The 18979-nt window shown below is 49.5% G+C and overlaps 1 protein-coding gene across 1 annotated transcript in view; it reads right to left on the bottom strand.

Moving 5' to 3' along the window:
- LOC138488168 (ras GTPase-activating protein 4-like) overlaps positions 1–18979 on the bottom strand; it is a 1092176-nt gene that overhangs the window by 486730 nt on the left and 586467 nt on the right. The gene's annotated exons all lie outside the window — the stretch shown is intronic.

The raw sequence follows: 18979 nt of genomic DNA, 5'->3' as shown, positions 1-18979 counted from the left end.
CTTATGTCTTGCCTTGATAACGCGACTGCCATCTCCCCCTCATGTGGCATGTCCGTATCCTCTGTGCAGTCCCGCACGTTTTTGGCCGTCTCTCTCCTCTCCTGCAACGGCCAAATGGTAGGGAGAGTACCCGAAACATCCCCCGAAGTCTGCAGTACTCTCCCGCTCTTTCCTTTATGTTTAGTGGCCATCCCGGTGTGAGTTTTATGTACGAGGATCTCACCCCCGCTCGCTACTGGTCCCCTCTTTGAAACCAGGCACAATCGCCCCAGAGGATTTAACGTCTTGTCTCCTGCTGGCCCGCTTTCTTCACTGCCTTTTCCTGGGCGCTCAATCCACTGCCTGCTGCGCCCTCCTCAGGGTCCCTTAGCCTCTCGGGCTGCCCTGCCGGACCTCATATATACTTTGGCCCTGCTCCTCCTAGATGGGGACGCTTCCCGTTGCACCTCCCAAACAGCAGAAGAAATGCTCCTCTCCCATCCGCTTGCCACCTGGAGCCCCAACGGCCGAGGGGATCTCTCACCGTGGGTCCGGGACCTGGGTCGGGCCGCTGGCTTGTCTCTTTCCCCATGGGGGCGTGTCCCACACAGAGCGCAACACAGAGTCCTCACACAGTCGGGCACCACACTGCTTCCCAGGCCATGTCTTCCAGCTGCGGGGTGCCCCTTTAGCACTGCACTGCCTCCAGCCACCTCCTGCAGGCCCCGAGGGGCCAACCTCTGATCTTCACCAGGCCGGCTACCCCAGGGACCTCCTCACCCAGCCCTTCCGAGCCACGTTCCTGGCCCCGTAGCCTTCCGTGCCGCTCCTAATGAGTGCCTGCTCCTCCCAAACAGGCAGCGGGTGCTTCCCAGGCGGGGTGCAGGCCCCCCTCCGCCGCCGTCCGCCGCCAAGCCAGGCGATCCCCACACTGCCTTCTTCACCTCCAGGTGCGGGCGCTCCAGCAGTAGTCCCTTCTCACCTCGGCCGGCCACCCGGCAATCCCAGCCGGCCAAACGCTGTGCCGACCGTCGCCGCCACTGCTCCTCCTTCCCAGGTGAGGGGGAGTTAAAGATCCGCCCGCCCGCGCCGCTGCTGCCTTCCACCCACACAGGTCCTCACGTCCTCCGACGTCGGGGTGGCCACTGTGAAGCCGCTAAGCCACGGCAGCCCCCAGATCAGCCCAGGGCATGCAACCGCCAGACCAACCCAGGACCGCATGACCGCCGTAATCTCCCCGCGGTCAGATGATGCCAAGCCGCCCCCACCGCGGGGCCTCCTCCTCTGCTGTGGGTTAGCTCGACTGCACTCGCCGGGCTGCAGCCGCTCCTCCTGAGCTCAGGTTTGTTCCGAGCCAACTCAGCGGACCCTGCAAACGGCAAGGCACGGCCCTCCTCACTGTCTCGCTCAGTGCGCCAGTGCACCAGAACCCCTCCAAGCCACGTGTCTCCGCAGATCTCGGCTCACAGACTGGGTGGTGGGCACATTCCCAGGTCCGGGGTACGGGAGCTCCGCCGGCGCATCGACTCCCGGCAGGCGGCCATCTTGAATCCCCATGTATGTGGCTTTTAAACCAGTTCACACCCCTCCTGAAGAGTACAGCCTTCCCCCTGCGCACATCACTAAAAGAGGCAAAGAAGGTTTTGCTGTCAGGCTGTGCTTGTTTTCCCTTCATGATTCTGATCACTGCTGGTTTAGTAGTAGTGTGGGGCTGAGTAAGCGCTTTAGCCTCTACTCGTCCCTGTACTCCTGCAGAGCACTAGTCATTTTGTCAGAGTTGCGCACACGCACGGCCCTCACACACACACAGAAGAATAGCGGGGAGATTACAGAACGCCAATGAAACTTGAAAGAAAGGTGATTGATGGGAGTGCGCAAGCACCTGTTGCTTTGAGCTCTGCTGGAACCATGATCTTGTTGTTGCAGCACAACACCCCAAACGCTGCACAGTAACAAATGGTCTTTATTCTAAAGGCTGCAGGCAAATCCAACATAGCATAGGCAGACCTTTGTCTTCAGCTTTCATCTTTCCTGTTTCCTTCCCTTCTTCTCTGTTTCCCTACCCAAAGGCGTCTGTCCCTTTGGAAATCCCACACCGTGCCCCCTCTCAATCGCTATGTTTTCCTGGGCTCTGGTGCACTGCACATCTAATACCTCCCAACTCCCTTGTATCAGCAGGGCGTTATCTTCCTTGACCCCCTCTTCTCCCTCCCAAATAGAGAAACGATTACCATAGATGTCAATGGGAGAACCTCCTGGCTGGCTTAATCAACCTTTGACAAATGGTTCTGCATTTACTTTAACAAGACCACCATCCTAAACTAACCAGGCTCACTGTGCCTGGGGATTCCACAGGTTGAGGGGTGCCTGTTATTAAATCAGTGTTAGTGACTCCACTTCCCTGCACCGTTTCTCACCCTTCTTTCCCTTCCTCTACATTCTGTATCCCATCCTCGCTCCCCTAACCCAGATTAATTCTGTAATTCTTGTCGCGCCTAGAAACACTTGTGTGCAGGCGTGTTATAAATGTCACATTATATCATATCATAATATTCAGTTGAGACCCACATGAGTGCTATAGCTATGTAAGCAATAATTTCTCACAACATAAGCCCCCCCTTCCAACCAACTGTCTGGGTAACAGGCCTATTTCACCTACTAACAGATTGGAGCTTTCCAGAGGCACACATAACATAACAAATCATACCATAGCAGAGTGCATGGTGCAGACTGACAGATATCAACCAAAAGTGTACCTGCCTTTGAATTCACCCGATATGGCAAGCTGCATTTGCCATCTAGGGTGGTACCTTTTCATGCCCATTAATGCACTACATGATCCTGTGCAGACAGCCCAACGCTGGAAAACAGATTAGCGGGCAGCGGGTAAACAAGGTCTAGTACCACATTTACATATACTTCAGTCGCCTCACAAAGCACTTCCGGTGAACATCAATGTTTATATTTCCTGTTTTTATACAGCGATGAGATCGAGAACATGACCCTTGGCCACAGAGAAGGGCCCGTTCCTTCTGGCATTGCCCTGCCAGGGGAATTCGGCGTCTGCTCCAGGGCGTCACCGATGTGGTTACGGCCTTAAGCAGTGGTGCTGGGATCTCAGAGTGAAATTAAACATATAAACGGCCCTGTCTTTGTTAAAATAAATTGGCTTCTCCCTGTTCCTGTGTCTTTCACCTGCACGCTGGGAGCAGTTTCCCGACAAGCAGCGGCGTGTTAAGGACATGGATTACTGCCGGGTCGGTGAGGGCCGCTGGTGATGTCTTGTGGGGTTCCACCGTCTCACTGATGTCTGCATAAAATAAGGTTTTTCGCCTTCAGTTCAGACGAAGGGATGATAATGAGGAAAAATGAGAGCCTGGGAATTACACGCAGCGAGAACACACGATTTATCTGAAGGGGCGAACAGCGCCATAATGACACTGTGCAAGCAGGCCCTTGACAGAACACCAGGCAGAAACCTAAATAGGCCTCTCGCGGCGCGCGCTGCACGCATCACCGGCTTGCATGAATATTTCATGCCTCAGCAGAGCCAGCAGCAAGCCCTACCTGCGCGTGTGTCGTGTGCGACACAGCGCCCACGACAGCTCACGCAGACAGAAGGGTTTCCTGAAAGGCTTGGTGTGCCTATGCGCCCAGGTGCCAAGACAACCACTAGTTGTTGTGGGGGAAACCTAAATCAATACAATTACCCCTAATAGTGTCAACAAGCAGCCTTCTTGAGTGGGCCTTCTTGGCAAAGTCCAGGATGTGAGGAGTGAAGGAGAGAGAGGGGTGGAAGATGGCCCTGAGGTTTCTGGCTTCAGTGGAGGGAGAAGGAGGAGAACCCCTAGAAGGTGGCCAGAGTGCAGTAGGGAGTGTTCAGATAGGAAGAATATCAGTATACATAATTATTTATTTGATATCTTAGCATAATAAAATCTAATATTTTGAATACTTGTTGGGAGTTTTCCCTGTTGTGTGCCTGGGTTTCTATTAGTTGTTCATTGAGCTGCTTTTTCAATTGTTTGTTATGCCATAGCCAGGATTTGCCTGAGCATATACTGAATTATTTTATTATAGCACACTTTAATTAACCTGTAGTGCCTCCCCACCTTTCTTCTTCCTACAGCACTCAGAACAAGGCCAGCTGCTAGTGAGGTTTGCAACCTTTAGCTCTCAAGATATGTTGGGATCTATGTTATAACATCCTATTTTTTTTGTTTGAATCTCATAATATCAAATTCGTTTTTTCTTTTAAATGCATTTTGCTGCATTGTAATGCCCCCAGACGCCCTTCAGCCCCCACCCTACGCGCCCACTACCATAATGAATCCCTGTACCCAACCCTCCATCTACATTTTGGCAAAATGTGTTTTAAAATACTTGTTGTTATGGGATTCGAAACAATTGGCTTCAATGTTTGGTACAATACCATATTTTGCACTACAACTCCCATCAGCTCTACCCAGCATAGTCAATGGAGAAGGATTTAGAAACGTAGTTCAGATCATCTGGAGAGCCTGGGTCATGACAGACTAGCTCCAAAGATCACCTCAGCAAACATTGGTTGGTGAGTACAATATCGATTTTAGTACTTGCACTCAGAGCAGGCTAACATAGCTGTTGGCACGTGTAGTTTACACAGTCATTGTAAACAGGAGGTTCTACACGTGCATGAACCAATAGCTGAACTTGGCAGAATGCGCGTCTGCCCTTTATCCACTATCTGGTCCTCCCTTCACAAATCCCTGTGGTCATTGTGAAACATCGTGATTTTTATAACCATTGACAAACAAGGAAATGTGGTGTTAAATTCTAGCTCAGCCTTAAGAATAATAACGTACACCCACTTCCCTTACCAATAATACATTGTGGGCGTGACCATGTCTGCAGTCAAAAGGCCTTCATACCCTGATCTGTATCATTTATTAATGTGTCTGCCCTCAAATTGCTTCCACATAACCTTTACGGCCCCTTCAAGGTGCTATTCCTATTCACCTTTGTGGAGTTTCTCATTTAAATGTGAAATGCTAGGTATGTCGGGGATCAGTTCCTGCTAGGTCTGTTCCTGATTTTTAAAAAATGCAGTTTTACACAGAGCTCTTCTTCAGATAAGTAGATGTTCACAGAGTAAGCACCCTGAGAATACATGCACGCTGTCCTTAATTATCACATAATACTCAAACTCACCCAAGGCTCTGTTCCTCATAACACACACGTTCCCACAGTGCTCTGCGTTTAATAACACATCTGTGCAGTTGCCATGATTGGTGCATAAGAAGCGTTCAGTGATAACTTGTTTGCTTTCAATTCTACTATATGTTTCTATAGGGTACGGTGGGCAGCCACACTATTGTGGATTCTGAGCTGGCCCCTGACTTTGCTCGACTGGCAGCTGGCGTGGGCTGTTGGATGAGCAATGGGCATTAACAGAGCTTCAGGTTGGACTAGGCTGACCTCTGAGCTGTAATGGTTGCTCTATTGTATGACCTGCACTCTATAGTGTTAAGGGCTCCGGGGAGGCCGGGCCCAACCAATGTGCATACTGTACAATACACAGGAGCCAGCTTGTAGGTAGGAGTAACTGGGAAGCCACTCGCCCTTTTTATTAGGCTATTACACGTGATCACAGCCGTCTTAGAGACGTGCTGTGATCACTGAAACTGCAACATGTGACTGCAGGGGAAAGTGCCTTAGTCACAACATCCCATGCCAAGGGTATGAACACCCAACTTGCATAACTTCAGTAATGCTCAGCTCCCCATAGTTCACTGGCACTACTAGCCTTGGCCCCTTGCTTGTTTGCGCCAGCACGCTATTTCCAGGGCTCCTGGGATTGCTCTGTCATAAAGAACACCTCTTCAAGATTATACTCCTGCTCGGCTAGGGCTACCACTTCGTTCTCCCTCCTGCGCTCCCCTCTGTCCTCTTTCGGCAAGGCAGCGTTCTCCACAATGAGTGCCATGTTGGTGGCAACTTCGGCCTGCCTGTTTCTCCATGGCTCAGGCTCGCTGGCTGCGGTTATTGATGAGCAAGAGCTCCTGCAGAAGGTGGCATAATTTCTGGCCTAGTGGCACCTACCACACTGCAGCCCCACCACCGGACACAGCCCTACATGTGGCAACCGCCCTTCACAGAATTCAGACAGTTTCTGGGGTGCCTCATCCTTGCCTTTTTGTGGCGTGGCTCCACCTCCGGCCCTTGTCACCGGAGTGGGCTTCTTGCTCTGAGTCCTGACGGCGTGTACCTCCTCCACTTGCAGCCCTTTCATAGTCACCTCTATCTGGGTTGACGGCACCTCGGCCAGCTCTTGTGCTCTTGCTAGCTCCAAGATTCCCACCAGCGGAATTCCTGTTACCTTCAGATCTGTGTGCACAGCTTGTTGGACCAGCATTGTTGGATCACCTGGCCCTGCAACTCTCCTTCTTCATCAACAAATGCGCACGTCGCTGCCAATTGCGCAGCCGGGTGTAGAACGTGTCAATAGACTTTATGGGCTCCCGAGCAGCCTGTCGGTGCTGGAATCATTCATAGTCAATGTTGACCATTGGGGCGAAGTAGTTGGACAGCGCCCTCCTCCGCAGCTCCATAAGACCCATCACCTGGCGGCAACACCCTGTACAGCTTATGAACCTCGCACCCTGCGTAGAACAGCAGGTTTGTCTTCCTTTTGGCATCATCAGTTATTTCAGCCACTACAAAAAACACGTTTAGCCTCTCCAGCCAGTGTGCCCCCACTTGGGCCTAGGGTTGCCAGATTTGCCTTCATGTTGAATTCTGACACCGGGTGGCTGTGGAATGACCTGCCTGCAGGCAGTACTGTGCTCCTGGGGCTTGGGGTCGGTGTTTGAAAGTTAAGCAGCCCTTGGGTTGCGGACCCATCCCTTTGGGCGTCAGAACCTCTGCCACTACTGGCAAACCTGGATCCCTGCTGCATGATGTGCCCTTGTGGAAATTATTGTTCCGGTGTACTCCATTTTACCCTTGCCGCAAATCACACTCTTGTCGGCTGCGGTAGAAGAGGTCTCTGTGTGTGGGTGCTGAGCGTGGTGCCAACTCCAAACAGATGGCCAGCACTGCTGGGCCTCCTCGATGGCACTGGTTCAAATAGTTTGCATCCCAGATGGGCACTGATTCTGTGACGCTCACCTGATTCCCACGGAGGCGCCGATCTGTTCTGGACTGCTATGACCTCTTCTAAGGTGATGCGCAGGACTCGGAAGACGGACTGGACCGGACCCCCAAACCTCGCCTGTCTGGCCCGTAGAAGAATCCTTCTGTAGATGGAAAAGGGGATTAACTGTCTGCTGGATAATGTGTCGGATTCCCCCCCTTCCCCCTCTCACACTCCTCGAACCCCCTCCGCGATTCCCCGTAGAGTCTCGCCTTAGAGTCTGAAAGGACAAGCTCTCCATCCTGCTTCCGATGCAGGGGCGCGTTGATTTCCAGTTACTTCACTGGATCTCGGGTTTGGTGAGTATTCAACTCCGCTTGACTTTTCCGATATGAGGCCGTAAGTATTCAGTTGCAAAAGTTCAAGCCTTAATTGTCCGTTGTCCTTTTCTCTATTTCAGATGTAGGATGAAGAATCCGCGTAGAGGAATGGATTCGCCGAAGGTAACTCTGGTGAGTCTTTTTGATGGATGGTTCCCTTAGTGATCTTGCTTTCACCCACTAATGCGTGTGTCTTTTTCCCCATAGGGGCCGGGGTACGGAAGTGCCAAAGAAGCGGAGCCGACCCGAGGTGAGGAAAGATTGTCCCAACAATAATCAGGTAAGTCTTAAGGTGGAAGAATCAGGCCTTCCTCGATCTGTTCCTTCGCTCACCTTTGTTTTGTCTCTTTTTCCCATTAGGGGCCGGGGTATGGCAGTGCCAAAGAAGCAGCGCCGACCCGAGGTGTGGAAAGATTGTCCCAACAAAATCAGGTAAGTCTTAAGGTGGAAGAATCAGGCCTTCCTCAATCTGTTCCTTTGCTCACCTTTGTTTTGTCTCTTTTTCTCCTTAGGCGCTGAAAGGTGACGGATGGTGCCAATGGTGGCTGAAGAGCCCGAGGGCGTCTCGTAAAGGTGAGTGGAATGCGGCGCTGCAGCGAGCGATGCGATGCACTTCTAAAAATAATGTTTTTTCTCAGGATCGTCGGAGTGATGGTTCCGGACTCCGGATGGAGGTAGGTAAAGTTCAATTATTCACCTTTCTCTCCTTTCCTTCCTTTTCAGGTGTTCCAGGTTGCAGGCGGGCATGGCTGGAGCCAGGATGCAGGAGCAGACACAGTGAGCGTCCAGCTGCTAGATGCAGAACAACGCGAAGCGTGAGCTGCTGTCTGGGCGTGGTTTAAATAGCCCCCAAAGTAGTTCCAGGTAAGTATTCTTCCTAAGCCACGCCAGAGTGGTAAAAGAGTCCCATAGGTAAAATAGTCCCTTTCAGACCTCAAGGAGGTCTGGATCCGGCAGCATGGTCTGCATCAGGTAAGTCCATCCAAGCACTCCCATAATGAGCCTGGCGCCTATGGTGCCAGGACTGATACCTTCTATGAGCCTGGCGCCAAAGGTGCCAGGACAATGTCCAAAGAGCCCCTATAAGGGGTTGCTGGGTCCCTCCCTGGGGACATGATGTCTGCTTTCGGGGACGCTGGCCCTGAACTGGCTTCCCGGGAGTAGGCATCATGACAGATTCTGAGCCCCCTTTTGATGACATCCCATGTGGTAATATAATTTGCCTCTTCAAAGTTTTACCGGGACTGTCACTGGCCTGTGTAGCAGTCCCGCTGTAAGGCCGCGATGGCAGCTGATCTCCTCCTTCTGCGGCCTTGGTCCACTGCACGTTTCTCCACCCGAGCCGCCTTACTTGATTATGCTGCTACTCGCCTGCTTCACCTGCACTCCACCGCCAAGCGGCACCTCTAGGTGGGAGCACAGGCTGTCCCGCAACCAGTGGACCCATATGCAGACAGAGTAATACATACAAATAACCTGGGTGTACCCATGTATTATCCCCACCCCAGGTAGCACACAACACATTGGGCCTCATTATAACCCTGGCAGGCGTTGGACCATGGTGCTATTAGCACCATGGTCCATGCCGGATTCCGCCATGGTGGATGGTGGATTTACCGCCCAATTCCAAGGTTGGCGGGGCGGTAAATCCCCATTCACCATGGCCCCTTCCCCATTCCCATTTTTGGCCCATAGAGCTCAATGGGAATGGGGAAGGCGCTAATTACGGCACCGTAAATTACAGTGCCGAAATTAGCACCAAGGTCCCTTAGCGGGTTGGACTTTAACGCCTGCAAAAAGCAGGCGTTAAAGTGTGAATCGGGCATTAAGGGTTTAATGGCGCCGCAGCCTTTTACGGCACCGTTAACCCCTTAACGCCAGGGTTGTAATGAGGCCTATTGCTTCGGTGTTGGCAAATAAAAGGCAGTGGAATTTTATTTGCACAGTTATGGTCATAACAAACATAATCATAATTACATAACCATAATATGCTGTACTTTTGGGCACCAGGTCCCGAGGTTACACCCTCTGGCCCTTGCCGCCTTCCTCGCCCCACGACACGTGGTCACTGTACGGTGGCCTGTCTTCTTTCTCCTCTTCTCTCCCTTTTTCTAGGGTGGGAGGGTTCTGGGAAAAAGAAGAGAGATACTCTGCGTATGCAGTGAACTCTTTTGTCTGGGTCCCCGTGCAGGGTCCCAAACTGATTCTGTTTCTGTGCTGAAACTCCGCCCCTTATATTGGACCCAGGGGCTGACCCTGGGTCTTTGTTGTGCCTGTGCGAGGGGCTTTGCTGCCAGCCCACTGGCTGGCTGGCGCTGACTGCACCAGCAGCCTGGGGTGCTTTTTGCCAGTTTGCAGTGCCTGTTTCCTTCCTGTCCCTCCTAAGTGCTTAGCACCTCTTTGGGAGGAAGGGCAAAGTGTTGCTTAACACCTTGCCCTTCCTTCTTCTTACCTGCGTGTTGGCGACTGTATGTCACTGTGTTGAGGGGAGTGGGGGAGAAGGGGAGTGCTGCCCTTTTGTGTTGGACTGGTGCTCGGCCCTCTCCCCCACCTGACAGCCATGGGGCACTGGTTACCCACCCCCGCTTGGTACCCTTACAGCATTGGCCAAAAGGGGCCACTGGAGTCGTCGGCTGTCTCGTGCTGTGGGCGACCAGTCCCTCTGTCTCCCTCTTTTTTTCCTTCTTTTATGTATTTAACAATATATTTTGTTCTGCTATACCCGACCCCTGTTTATTCACCGGGGGCACAGGCCACGTAAAGTCAGGCAGACAGAGAGCCCGCCAGCATGAAGAGCGACACAGCTCTCCTGCAGCGCTACCTACTGGCAGCACCACCCCGGAGGACAGGAACACACCTGTCCCGGGAGCCCCTCATTAGGAGGCAGGTCTGGTGCGGACTGGGAGGCTGGCGCACGCACGGGTCACTTCGTAACCTCATCAGCAGTTGTTAAGGGCTCCGGGGAGGCCGGGCACAACCAACATGCACACTGTGCAGATTCACAGGAGCCAGCTTGTAGGTAGGGGTAACTGGCGAGCCGGAAGCCGCGCACCCTCTTTTGTTAGGGTATTGCACTTGATCAAAAGGGTATTGCACGTGATCACAAGGGTATTACACGTAATCACAGCCGTCTTAGTTAACATGTGACTGTACGGAGACAGAGCTCCTTTAGCTTTGCTGTAGTCGGGACTGGCCTTTGAGCAGGCCTGGGCTTCGAGCTGGCCTCTGCCTCAGGAGGGTTTCTTGGCTGTGTTTCAGATGAGCTCCGCGGTGAGCCCTGGGTAGCGCTCAGAGTGCTAGGCTTTCGAGTATGGACTGTCCTGCGCTCTGCGCCAGGATTTGGGCCAAGATAATATAGTGGCCACGCCCTGCAGTGCCCGACTGTGGGCAGGTTTGCTATGTGGAAAAAGGTGGCTGCGGAATGGGCAGGTTCCTGGGCAAGGCGATATAACTGCATTTAAAACTATGGGAAATGTGAAGGAACAAATGTGGGTATTTCTTTTCAAGGGAAGCGGTTCTGGTTATGCGACACGGAGCAGGGATGCATATTGGGAGGAGGGACCAGGGTGAAGGGCCGCTCAGTGACTGCATGGAATGGGATATACGCGAGGCGGTGGGGAAGGCTCAAGGAAGTTCAGTTTGACCTGTGGTGCAGTAGGGATAGTGGGCTGTGTAAATTGTCTGTTTCATGCAGGGGTCAAGTCCTAAAACTTAAAGTGGGGGGACTCATCAACCAATGCAATGGGTTGCAACGTCACCAGAAATTAGCAAATAAAAGAGAAATATGCACATTTCATTAAATTGGCTTTGCATAACCACCCAAATTACACATGATGAATGGAATTAGCCTTTCATAAAATCAACACAAACACAAAACCAAGAGAGGATATTTTCCTCGGATAGTGCTTTTGAAAACGTTAAAAGATGTGCATGTTTTAAACTCCAAGAAGCAACACAAATGTTTTCCCTGGGACTTGCAGTACCGAAATGCGACATTTCACCTTTAGTTTGTTATTTTATGTTTATGCAGTGGTGAAGTGTCCGGCCTACAAACCTGACGACTGCGGTGTGATCCACAAGGTCTTCAAAGAGGTCATTCAATATTTCTCATTTTAGCTGGGGGGACTGAGTCCACCCTCTGAATAAAGTGGGTGGACTCTGTCACCCCGCGTGTACCCTCGACTTGAGCCCTGGGTTCATGGCAGTTGTTGGGCCTTTCAGATTATCTGAGTCGACTGGACGAGTTGGGACACAGGGCCTGAGTTGTAAGGATGTAAAAGTACAATATCACAACGTGGCTTTACAGTCGAAAACCCGTAAAACAGCTCAGAGGCGGAAGAATGCCGAGAGCGCGTGGAGGCCTTCAGGGAGGATGGGTAGTGACCTGGACAGCCCTTTCTGAGTTTCTAGATCTATCAGGACCTGGCAGTGGCCAGTTGTTGAGGCATCGGAATAGATCCTGGGGTGGCAGCAGCTGGTACTGTCTGGGCCACACCGAAGCCTGCGATGCAAGGGATTAAATGAAATGCTGTCTGCCACACATTTGCATCATATTAGGGCAGCCACAGATGGTTCAAATATTGCAAAGAGTGGGAAGCACCCTTCAGAGGGTGGGTAGGTGGAAGTCAAACAGGTAATGGACATTTAACATTGTACCCTCGGCCCGCAATAGTAGGCCATTTTAGGTGTGGTGGGGTGGCGGGGAAGACTGCAGCGTTGGAGACCTGGGGCTGCCGCCATCATTGTCAGGCGGGTGGGTGCATGGCCAGAGATGAGGTACTGTTGAGGCAGCGGAGAGGCAACCTCAAGGCTGCCATGCTTCAGTGGTCTATGGAGGCGAACGTCGATGGAAAATGACTACCTATGTTATTTGAATTGTATGACGCATATGTGATATCAAGAGTTGTTGGTTATGTACCTGAGAGAGAATGACCATGTGTAGACCACAGGGGTGGGTGCAACTAGGGCAATGAAGGACTACACCTGGCAAATGTAGGACCAGTGGCTGCACTGGCTGGGCACCAGGTGGGTGTGGGCGGCCCTTACTCCCAGGAAGGTATGCAAAGGGTGTCTTTAAATCTTCTGTGACTGATAACACATATAATAAATAATAGGGAATGGAGAAAATGCTGCATTGTGGGCGTGGGGGAGGGGGTTGCAATGCCCTGTTCATGAGGATGTAGCGTATGATGCAGCGAGCATTCTTTGAGTGGGGAAGCAATGCACCTATCGCTCTCAGGAACCGCACCCCCTGTGGAAGGGCTGCAGGAAGAAGTGGAGAGTAGGATGCGTCAAATGTTGTCATGAGGGGGGCAGTAGGTTACACAAAGAAGGGTTCTATCAGGATCTGGAATGCGGCACAAGGCTTAGCTGTAAAAACCCTTGACCTCTAGTCCTCCTTTCTTTCCTTCTTGAGGTCCCTCCTCTATCCCTCTCTCACTCAGGATCTGGAATGCAGCCCAAGGCTTAGAAGTACATAACCTTGACCTCTAGCCCTCCTTCTTTCCTTCTTGAGGTTCCTCCTCCATCCCTCTCTCTGTCAGGAACAGGAATGCAGCCCAAGACTTAGCTGTAAATAACCTTGACCTCTAGTCCTTCTTGAGGTCCCTCCTCTATCCCTCTCTCTCAATCAGGATCTGGAATGCGGCATCCTGGCTTAGCTGGGAAATACCCTGATCTCCCCACCTGTTTTCTTATTTCGCATATGCCCCTTTTCCATACCTCTCTCTGTCGGGATGAGTCTGTAAGGTATGACGGACCCATGGTTTTCTCCTTCTTAAGAGCCTTGATTGCACTGCAGCTTGTTATATAACAACAAGCAATAGCTTAAAATAAATGTATCGTGCATGCTTATGAACATGCTTAAATGGTATCACTTACACCTGCTTCTTTTATTTTAGTTGTGCTTGCTGCCTCCTGGGGGTGGCTTGGAAGAAATTTGAGACGCTAATGAAAGAAAAAGGACCTCCCAAGGCCCAAACAGCACAACTCAGGTAACACTGAAACACACATCCATGAATGCAGCTTCATGATATGTAGTTTTCCAGAGGCAAGGTTGGTGAGATGATCCAAAAATGGAAACATTTTAAGCACAGAACTATTTAAAATGAATTGAAGCAGACAGTATTTTGCTTCCTTAGTACTTCTTCAATGAGTTAAAATCACTGTTGAACAGATAAAGTGACCGACGGACTAATTCCTGGGGTCAAATGTTTCATGAATTTACGTGAAATTATTTCAGTGATTACCACTGAAATCTGGGTTCATGAGACATAGAAGACCGACTACTGTCTGCAATGTCTAAAACATAGAAACATAGACATAGAAGAAGGACTACAACGTGCTATGCTGAAAACATAGAACCATGGACGTCAGAAGTTAGTCCTTCCCCTAAGTCTTCTCAGTTATGAATGCCTGCATAGAACAAGCAGTGCCAATAAGTGCACTCGAGTTCGCTTTTTTTTAAAAGCTGCAAAGCTCTGCAGGGCCTGCACTTCCGGGTCTGTTTTAAAAGTGCAAATAAACTACACGGTCAAGCAGTGCCCTATCCACTCACAAGAGTGATAACGAAGTGTAAAAATCTGTGCACTTCCCTTCTGCAGCCTGCCACCTCCCGCAGGGGTATACAAAACATATTCATCTGGGCAAATCCTGAACGTCTGAAAAGTTTGAGAAATTTGCTGAATTCTAAATACTTAGAAAATGTGGGGTTGGGGGTTGTGGCTTTTACATTTTGGTGTGACTTATGACACCAATTCCACACCCGTTGAACTTTACAGGAACAAGAAAGGTTAGAAAGTGAAAACTTCAGGTGTACCACAACCCCTTGTGAAGGGGTTTACGAGTTGCTTAGCTGAGAGGCAGGTGGCGAGGCTCTCGAGGAAAGCTAAGGAGACATGTCCAGTACAAGTGGTGTCTTCCGGGAGGCCTGTAGGTGCCTGTCACCTCAGCAGACGCAGAGCTGCTGCTCCTTGGCCTACACACATTCACACTTCACTATGAAGTACCTGGCGAAGTGCACAGCAAGGAGGCGAGACTTTCCTAGTGCCCAGGTCGGGGAGTGGCACTATACCCATGCCATAAAACGGGCCGGTAACGCCTGTCCTCTTCTTAACGTTACCAGATGACGCCATGTCCTCAGGGACACCCTACTCCATTCTTGGACTTAGCTTTTACCTTAATTTTACTTCCTTCCATTTCATTCAAAGTGACCCAACACTGTAACTCCCAGCAGGCAACTGGCGGAGAAGTGAAAGACCAGTACTGGAATATGACTTGTCCCACGGACACGCAGTCACCTGGCAGCACTGGTGGTTGTTGCCGGACCTTGTGACAAGTACTCCGCCCTTCGTTATTTCACTTTAAAGAACTCTGTTCACCTGTGCTTTAAAAACAGACTATAAATAAATACCATCGAAAAGCAGAATACTCAATTCAAGCCGTGTACTGCGCACACACAACTAAGATGCACTATACACTGCTCAGGGCATTTTACGGCTTATTTTCTCCAACAAATTGGCGACAAGTCCATAAGATGTAGAGGCATTTCTGATGGATAGTCTTCCAGTAGTGCAATGCCTGGCAGGTACAAGAGAATGGAGTAGAACAGTACATTTTACGTCACAGATTCCGAAAGTAAGGGGAAAGTCACAGGTAGTTTATGCAGTCCATGCTACATGCGTATGCAATCATTTGACATTGCCTGCCATTTTATAAATATGTAAAGCGTTCCCTTCACCTCTCCTCCCCACTCCTTATTTCCCATCCTCCTTCGTACTAGCAACACTGGGCACTCCCTCCTCTTGCCAACACTTGCTGGAGGCAGGTAGTAGGTGGTAAGGCTGTTAAAAGCTGTGCTGTTCCTCTATTGTATTGTAGTTGTCATTTATATAGCGCCTTTTACAATTATTATAGTCTCAATGCGTGGGTGGTGGGAATACCCCCGCAGGACCGAAGTCCAGAGAGTTGGAGATCACAGAGTAGGATTAGAATACGTGTGTGCATTTGGCAAAATAAGGCTTAGCAGGGCTGCCCAGGCTCTGCTAGAAAGCAACCCATGAGGTCAGGCATGTGGATGGATGCTGAGAGGAGTCAGGCGATGGCGTGGGCGCTAGAGACTTGCTATGTTCCAACATGCCCGAATTTGTCGTAGGGCTTTGCTGCATAGTGATGTAAGCAGTGTTGAGGCATAGTCTGGTGTAAGTAGGTTTAAAACCAGTAAGTGTCCAGCTAGCCCGAATGTTGTCGTAAATCATAACTGCCTTCTACTGTGAGTGGATGGATAGTCGTGCCTGCGGCCGATGTCCAACAAAGTGGTGCATTTATACATAAAAAGAGCCCCGATAGAGCGCATCTTTGATGTTGCTGTGTCGCCAGAAAGTCTGTGGAAAAAAAAACAGCTACCTTTGTAGATTCTTCTAGGCACTGTGGAAGGGGGCTACCCTCAAGTTTTCTAAACGCAATAGACTGACTGACCTAGTATATCTCTACTGCTTTATTATTGGGTGAGTAGTTCCCACTGCAGTGATGTTGTAGAGCTGCACGTAATAATATTCCCTCGCGAGGAGGCAACACACCAAGCTGCAGCTGGGATTTTGAAATAACTGAGACCGAGTATTTTAAATAGTGCTCCTTCATGATCTTGATGTGCTACTAAGGCATTGATATCTTTGTAAGATCGAGCATCTTCTGGCTCTTAATGCTTTAGAAATGATTCCTTTACCGCCTAAAGAGGCAAACAAGCATCAAGAATTGTGCTGAAGGAAATGCGCTATGCTGACTTTATGCACCAAGTAGGTTTTGTGTTGTACATGTGTTTGTATGTATCTTTTTTAAAATAATGAAAGCCGAATACATCTGAATCGACTGTAAAATCTAGAAATAAAGTAGGCCTAACAAGCTACTTGTCAGGAGTATGATGGGAAACTTAAAAGGTACCTGCACCCCGTAGCATCAGGCCTTCATTGGTTTCGATAGCAGTCCTATGACTCAGGTTACAGCGAGTTTGCGACAGTGGACATATTCTTTTACCTTAGAAGAACATATACAACCTAATGTCCATAGCAACACATCTTCTCAGCAGTCAAAGGGTTAAGTGAAACTGCTGTCCCGGCTACACGCTTCAGCTTCAGACTGCAGAGTTTCATATAGTTTTATAAGTTGATATGCGATTGGATTCGTGCGTTTATTTGCGCTTCTGCCTAAATCAATTTGCAACCCAGGAAAGGAGGTCTAAGTGGGATAAGTCATTAACTAGTAACAATAGTAGATTTTGCAAGACCACCACAGTAGAAAACCTTAAACACATTATTTTGACTTGCCCCGGGTTTGGGGAACCGAGGCTGCATTGCCTGAGCGAAGTGCTATTGTCTATGTTTTGGCTTAGGCTTATGTGGGGTCATTCGGCTAAATTGATTTTGGCATTGCATGTTTTTCTATGTGTTTTCCTGGACAAAATAGAATGAATTCTGCTTTTAAGCTTTATATTGTTTATACAAAGATGAAATGTTATATTACTGTTTTAAGCTGATTTTGTAATCCGTGTTTCTTTTATGAAAAGCTTACTTCTGTAGGCTAAAACACAATAAAAAAAGGAAAAAATAAAAAATATTGATATAAGGCATTTAAACACTATCAACACAAACCCCAAAGTGCGGCCACAGAAGTAAAAGTATAACCAGAATTAGATGAACCCAGACCCTTCTAGCACCAAGGAAATCATGGCAAACCATTCCATCTAGAGCACGGGTCTCAAACCTGCGGCTCTCCAGATGTTTTGAACTACAGCTACCAGGATCCCTCTTAAGTGATTTTGCTGGCTAGGGATAATGAGAGATGGAGTCCAAAACATTTGGATAGCCAAACGTTGCAAACCCCCTATGAATCATGAACCCCGCTAGGAAGCAACAGAGAGCTGTACATAGGGGATGCACCTATGGGCCTATGGTAGGGTGCGGAGGTACCAGAGGTAGATACAATTGTTAGGGGGTCAAGTGTGGGCAGCTGCTATGCAAGGGGAAAAGTAGGGTTGAGTGTGGTAATCAACGACTGGCAAGATGGTCTTATGTATGTCTTCATTTTGGTTTCCACTGTTGCTAATGGGACTTTGAAAATGTATGCGACAGAAACAAACATATCCATGCTTTTCTTACTATACTATAGTTTTTCTTATTTTGAATTTAATGAAATATTGTATTTCTGAACATATTTTTTTCATTTTCATTATAACTAACCAGCCTAACATAAGAAATCCAACACCGTCCCAGTGCCTGTGATGAATTCCAATAGGTTTCAAAGAAAATGGAGTTAACATGTTCATCGTCAAACCTTCTACATACATTGAACTTGCACTAGATTATGCTGATCGACTTCGGCAGATATGATAGCCTTCAGGAAGGTGCCATCACTTGTCTCATTAGTCCAAAGTGGAAATTCTGTCAAAACAAACAGGTTATAGCGAGCTAAATTGGTAACAACACTTACCTTCTATACCAAAAGGCGAATGTATTCCCCTTTAACCGCCCTTAAGACATACCCACACGGCCAACTGTGGTGGAAGGCATTGAGAGCCTGGTAGAACACATGGTGCGAGTTGAAGGTGTGAAGATGGAGGTGGTGACAGTAGGAGTGGAGAAGGAGGTGTTAACATCACAAGTGGATAGGAAGGTGGCGATGACATCAAGAGTGGAGACAAAGGGGGTGGTGACATTAGGAGTCGGGAAGGCAATGGTATCATCAAGCGTAGAGAGGTAGGAGGCAGTGACATAAGGAGTAGCGAGGAAGGATGTTGTGACATCAAGAGAAGGGAAGGAGGTGGTGATATTTGGAGAGGTGAAGAAGGAGGTGCTGACATCAGGAACATAATCGAAGGAAGTGGTAAGATCAGGATGGCAAAGAAAGATGGTGTTATAAAAGAGGGTGAAAACATTGCTGAGAGGTGAGCAGAAAGAAAATAAGCTGATAGGGTCTGAAGCCAAAGGTTGACAAGAGGAGGATCAAGCAGAAGAAACATGATATCCAGGTAAGGAACCGGCAGAGGCAGATTTAACGTTTGCCATGCAGACAAATGGCAAGTTGGCCTCTGTGCCTGGCCCGCCCCTTCCCGTTCCAGTCTCTCTCTGAGACACACAAGGCCCTTTCTACTGTGACTCCAGCTCCTATGGTGAATGATACACTCAACGTTAGGAATTTCTCCCTTCCTGGGCCAGTGGAGAGCAGGTACGGCAGACGTGTGTACATCTGCATCACCTGCTGCATGTCCCCACAAGGAAGAAGAAGGAGCTTCCATGGCCACCGGGCCTCTATTTAGCAGGGTGCTGGTGGCCATGGTCTGCAGTCTGTGCTTTGTTGCTGAAGGAGCGTTGTGCATGCTGCATGCCCGGGGGACCATACTTTGACTGGACCCACAACTTCTGTCCCCTGGGGCCTTGCCCAGATTTCGCAGATTTTTCTGTCCAAGCTGAACTCCTTCAACATCCATTCCTGCGCCTTGGGGGCTTCTTTTCCC

This window comes from Ambystoma mexicanum, chromosome 9 (genome assembly GCF_040938575.1).
Source record: "Ambystoma mexicanum isolate Mex_15411 chromosome 9, UKY_AmexF1_1, whole genome shotgun sequence".
In the NCBI taxonomy this organism is placed as follows: Eukaryota; Metazoa; Chordata; class Amphibia; order Caudata; family Ambystomatidae; genus Ambystoma; species Ambystoma mexicanum.
Note: the sequence above shows the minus strand (reverse complement) of the source record. Positions and strands in the feature narration are given on the sequence as shown.